General features: G+C 42.8%; 1 pseudogene; it reads right to left on the minus strand.

Moving 5' to 3' along the window:
- Positions 1-326: 326 nt before the first annotated feature.
- On the minus strand, positions 327-533 carry LOC142261677 (U2 spliceosomal RNA; annotated as a pseudogene).
- Between the last annotated feature and the right edge of the window lie 5,582 nt (positions 534-6,115).

A 6,115-nucleotide genomic window follows, 5' to 3' on the forward strand; every position in this document is an offset into this window, starting at 1 on the left:
TAAAACTACATATTTTACACAGTCATAAGCAGCCAAAAGGGATCTATTCTATTCAATTGCAAATGATCTAGATAAGACTGAGAATAAGATACTGCACGGGACATAGCAGAGTTGGTCAAGTTGAGTGGAGATGAGTTTGCTATTTGGCACAGCTTTTTGCATCAATAAAGCAAGTAAAAGGTGTGAAAGATAAAAAAAAGGGTGAAAGTGTGAAAAGTGAATTGGCCAAATTGAGGTGCATATAAAGTTTTTGCTTTCTTTCAATTCACTAATGGGGCTCATTTGAATCAGGTGAATTGAGTTCTGCTTTTGGAAACTGGGTTAAGAAGGGGTGCACCGGTCCTGGAGGTACTGCAATACCAGGTCAATGCGTGGAGTGGACAGAGCAAGATTTTTTCCATCTCCTTGTTCTAAAAATCCATTTAATATATGGTCCCCAGAGAGGGGACGTATCAGATATTAAACTGATAAGAACAGATTTAATTTTTTTTTTTTTCTGTTTATCAGTAGGACTTCAAAATAACAAAGGTGATCGCCTCCCGTTGCCTGGGAACCGTCCAGGCACAAGAGGGCTATGTGTCACCAGAAGGCGCACACACTTCCTCAAGGCCGGCAGACGTGCAATCCCAGGCACCTTCCAGTACCGACCAAGGTAGCGTCCTCCGAAACTACACTTGATCTTAGCCAAAAGGCCGAGAAGCTATAACCCGAATTGGTTACGGCCTTGAGTGGCACCCTGGCCTATACCGGACACATCTTAGGGAGAGGGAGACAAACCCACGCCTACAGAAGACATTTTGTCACCCAAGCCAACCCTTGAAAAGGCTGTTTTGCAGAGCAAAAACAAGAAGAATGGTGCTTTTTGCAGCCGCCGCCCACTGCAATGAATCTGAATAACTCCTCCTTTTGGACACAAGCACCTCCCCTCCCCCTTGCAGTCTTTCCAATTCATGATACAAAAAGACGGACGGACAGGACAGGACAGGACAGGCTGCCTGACTTTCCGTCACTGCCACCCTTTGCCATCCTTGTCCGTAGAAAGCCCTTTCATCATCCCCAAACCCTAATCTTTTCCCTTCCCTTCCCAGATGCGTCTCACTCCCTTTCATTAGGAAGTGAGCGCAGCCTTTTCTCCGTTCTGCACATGCGCGACGTTAAACACAAATGCGCAGGCGTGCGTTCCATTACCCTCACTGCATTCCACTCCCATACAGGAAGTGGGCGCAGCTATTACTACGGTCGCACATAAAAGAACCCACGGCCACCACTGCACATAGCTGACTCCACCACAGGACACCCACTTCTACACCAACGCAGGTAAGACAGGATCGGCACCTCTATGCTCCCGTTACAATCAGGCTCAGTCACCATGTGATAACGCTCTCAACTCTTTAGTTGCAGGCTCCCCTTGCTTCACCTCCACTGGCTGTGCTGCCATTTCCTCTCCCACCTGGAAGGTATACTTTATTCCACTATTTTCCTGTTTCTCTCTTCCCCCTTTTCCCATAACCTACTTTTATCTGCATTTGTGGGGTATCTATATGCTATTTACATCATAGTTTTATTCATTAATATGGAAGGGAAGAGTGCCCATGAGAGTGTTGAACTGCGGAGAGCAAGAAATTAAGCTGCTCCGATTTGCCACCATTGATAAGCTGTTCTCAGTAGATACACATGCTATCCAAACAGCAGCATCCACCATTGCTTCAGCCCACCCATTCAGTGACAGCTCACCAAGTCAGCCATAGGAGTGGTGTAAGGAATTACACGTAGGCACTGACTCCACACCTTCACATCACAAGAAGGGGGTCTACAGGCTAGTGCAAGAATACGAGCAAGTCTTCAGCAAACATCCGCTAGACTTTTGAAGAATAAAAGGGGTCAAACACTACATCCCCACAAGTGCACACCCACCCATCAAAGAGAGATATAAGCCAAAACTACCTGCACATTACCAGTGTACCAAGGACATGTTGAGCAACATGAAGGAGGCTGGGGTTATCCGTGACAGTTGTAGCCTCTGGGCAGCTCCGTTGGTCCTGTTAAAGAAGAAGGACAGCACCACTCCCCTGTATTGAGGAATAGCTAGCTGCATTGAGAACTGCAAATTATTTTTCTACCCTTGATCTCACTAGTCGCTATTGGCAAGTGTCATTTGCTGAGGCAGACCGGGAGAAGACCGCCTTTGCCACCCCGATGGGTCTCTGCGAGTTCAAAAGCATGCCCTTCGAGCTGTGCAATTTGCCAGGAACCTTCCAGAGGCTGATGGAATGCTGCTTGGGACACCGAAACTTTGAAACGGTACTGCTATACCTTTATGATGTTATTGTTTATTCTAAAGCAAACAAGATTTTAGGGTGTATAAAAAGGGAGATTAGATCCGGTGATCCCAACGTATTGTTACCCCTCTATAAATCACTTGTAAGGCCACATCTGGAATATGGGGTAAAGTCCTGAGCAGGTTGATAACCATTGGTTTGAGCATGGTAGGGTGTAGTGCGCATCTTCCTGCATCGGTAAAAGCTGCAGAAGTCCTTGAAGATTTCCGCTTCAAAGGCTGTGCCTTGATCTGTGAGGACTCTCTCTGAGTAGCCATGAGGTCTGCATAAGTGTGCTTGGAAGACCTTCGCTGCAGTATGGGCCATTAGATCTTTGACTTGTACCACAACCATAAATCTCGAGTAGTTGTCTACCATCGTAAGTGCATACGTGAGCTCGCCTCGATATTCTGCAACAAAACTCCCTTTTTCGATTTCAGTTTCAGCAAACACTCCTCTTCCTGTAGAAAATATTTATCATTACCTAAGACAGTCATTCTAATGCATGACAATATTAAGGCAATTTAGTTAAAACTTGTTTTAACTCACCTTTAAGGGGATTGATGTATTTCATGGTCAATCCAGGTTTGTCAGTGATGGCACTGACATAATGTATGGCGTCTTTTTCGGGCGTTATCCTTTGCCTTTTCATTGTGAAAATCCAGTTGCCTATATCAAAGCAAATTCTACTACTTGTAAAGTATGCAGAAAATGAAATGTAGAACATATAACATCAACTGCTTAGGAACGCATCATAGGTTAGTACTTAAAAGGATATTGTCATGTTCTAGTCATAATGCAAGCTGGACATTTTTCATGTTACCCTGTAATCGCCGGCCTGTTCTAATGCTCACAAGCCAAGATATAGGCTCAGCTGCTAAGGCTTCCCTCTGCCTTCTGAATGAAACTTGAATATGTCTGGCTCACTGTGTATATAGCAGGTGCTCAGAAAAAATAAGAGTCAATTCAATAGAAATAGCTCTGGCACACTATAGTGATCAATAACGTAAGAAAAGAACTCTTGGAATGCTGAAAATTCTTTATTTGTGCAAAAGGATAATTCATCCAACGTTTCGACCTTGTTTTTAGGTCTTTATCAAGGATAAAGTTATCTAAGATCATAAAGGGTTACAAAACCATATAAACACGTAATTAGTACATAGTACAACATAACAGTACAATATATTGCTACTTGAGAGTACAATGGGTCAAATGACCATGATGCACATACAAAAAATTTTTCCAAAGCCATAGTGAAAACATTTGTACTGAGGAAAGAAAATTTCCACATGACCTATCTGGAGAAACATTCTGGATCAAACAACCAAAAATAGTCAAGCAGGTAAATACACACCTATATGGATAACAGGATGATATGTGTTCAATTGTATAGCGTCATTGCCATTAAGGTACAAATGGAAAACTTGCAATCCTATATAGTGAAGGAAATGAACACATATCATATCAAAGAACACAGGAACATGGGTGTGAGAAAAACCTCAATGTTTATACTTTGTTCTTTATAATGGTGTGAACATGTATATGTCTCAGTACCTTATGCACTTGAGAATTCTAGTGAGTAGATCATGAAAGCCTATTTCAGAACTGGAATCGGTAAATAATTGTAGGTGGAATCTAAATGAAAAGATGGTACAAGTGTTATCATGACACGTGGGCTATAACACAATGGACCGTGTGACAAAGAAGAAAGGAGAGAAAGAAGAGGAAGAAAATGCAACTACCTGTAACATTACGTGATAGTCACTGGTAAGTATCACTTGACAATTCAAGTGAAAAAGGATTCCTTTATTAAAGGGTTCTCAGTCGCCTCAGGATCATGAAATACTAGGGTAAATGATATGAGAATGGGTAAGAAGCACCACTAAAGGAAATATGAGATGCAGGACATATATCTATAAACCCCTGAACTACATGATAGAAATAAAAAGAAGAAAAAAGAAAAAAAAGAAGAAAGAAGAAGAACACATAGAATGCGGAAAGAGAATGGGTACAACTACCTGAGTTACTGCAGGGAGGCCCCTGGTTGGTATTGTGAGGGTTAGTGGAATTCCTTCACTGAAGGGTTCTCAGTTGCCTCAGGTTCGTGAAAAATGCTATAGACAAATAATGCCCGGAGAAAAGGGGTTCATATACAGCGAATAATGGTAATACAAGGTACATGTGTCACATGTAATAGTATATATATATATATTGTACTAAGCTCTACACCAGAAATAGAAAGTAGTCCCTCTGCCTTCTGTCTAGGTGCCCTGAGTTATGTCCTGTAAACTGTCACAGGGACCCAGACACACATGTGTAGTAGGGGAATATCCCTGCTGAGATGCCAGTGCTAGAGCACTCGTTTGCTGTGGAGTTGAACGCTATGTGAGCAGTTCTTACCTTCAATGAGCAGAAGTCTCTTTTTTCAGATTTCAATATCTCTGTGGGTATCTGGCAGAAATATGGAATACTCTTTACTGCTAAGACCCTGTACACCACTCCCACTAAAGGGGGCTTTACACGCTGCGACATCGCTAATGCGGAGTCGTTGGGGTCACGGAATTTGTGACGCACATCCGGCCGCATTAGCGATGTTGCTGCGTGTGACACCGATGAGCGATTTTGCATCGCTGCAAAAACGTGCAAAATCGCTCATCGGTGACATGGGTCTCCATTCTCGATTATCGTTACTGCAGCAGTAACGATGTAGTTCGTCGCTCCTGCGGCAGCACACATCGCTCCGTGTGACACCGCAGAAACGAGGAACCTCTCCTTACCTGCCTCCCAGCCGCTATGAGGAAGGAAGGAGGTGGGCGGGATGTTCCGGCCACTCATCTCCGCCCCTCCGCTGCTATTGGGCGGTCGCTCAGTGACGTCGCTGTGACGCCGCACGGACCGCCCCCTTAGAAAGGAGGCGGTTCGCCGGTCACAGCGACGTCGCCGGGCAGGTAAGTATGTGTGACGGGTCTGGTCGGTGTTGTGCAGCATGGGCAGCGATTTGCCCGTGTCGCGCAACAGATGGGGGCGGGTATCCACACTAGCGATATCGGGACCGATATCGCAGTGTGTAAAGTAGCCTTTAATAAACTGTGTAAAGGATTTTAAGTAAAAATCCACAATAAACCAGCGCTAGATTGGTTTTTATAATTTTATTAATAGACCACAAATAAAAAATTTTTTGCTATCCTTGTTTCAAGACAGAGTATTTGATAATATACAATACACTGATTATTACTAAAACCAAGGACCACATAAAACAAGGACCACATAAAATAAAAAATGAAAGTAATGAGAATAAAATTCTTTTGTATAACCAATTAACTTCGAGGTGATACAATATTCACATTGATTTAGTTTTACCAGTCTAATGTAATGCCCCGGCCGGTGGCATATATTTTGTTTGGTTAATAATTTAGACTTATACAATGAAAGATGTACTATACCACCCCTGGCTAACTTACAAGTTTTAAGTTGTACAATATAAGTTTGCGACGTTATATTCATATATAGGAAGGCAAACAATATTGGCAATTTAGTGGCACCCACCATACGTAATCTTACAGCACCTAATAAGGGAGGATTATTTGGCCTGAAAGGTTTTTTTCCATGCAAAAGCTGTATAGTATGTAAGAATACAAAAAATATTTCACGGAAATCCTTCTTACAGGGGCAGTCAGAAGTCATGATTAGAGAATTTATTACATGTCAATCAAAGGGAGTAGTATATTGCATTCAATGTCCCTGTCAGAAAAAATACATTGGGAGAACTATTAGACCCCTATGGAAAAGGGTGGGTG

Source organism: Anomaloglossus baeobatrachus, unplaced genomic scaffold, assembly GCF_048569485.1.
Source record: "Anomaloglossus baeobatrachus isolate aAnoBae1 unplaced genomic scaffold, aAnoBae1.hap1 Scaffold_2381, whole genome shotgun sequence".
NCBI classification, from domain to species: Eukaryota; Metazoa; Chordata; class Amphibia; order Anura; family Aromobatidae; genus Anomaloglossus; species Anomaloglossus baeobatrachus.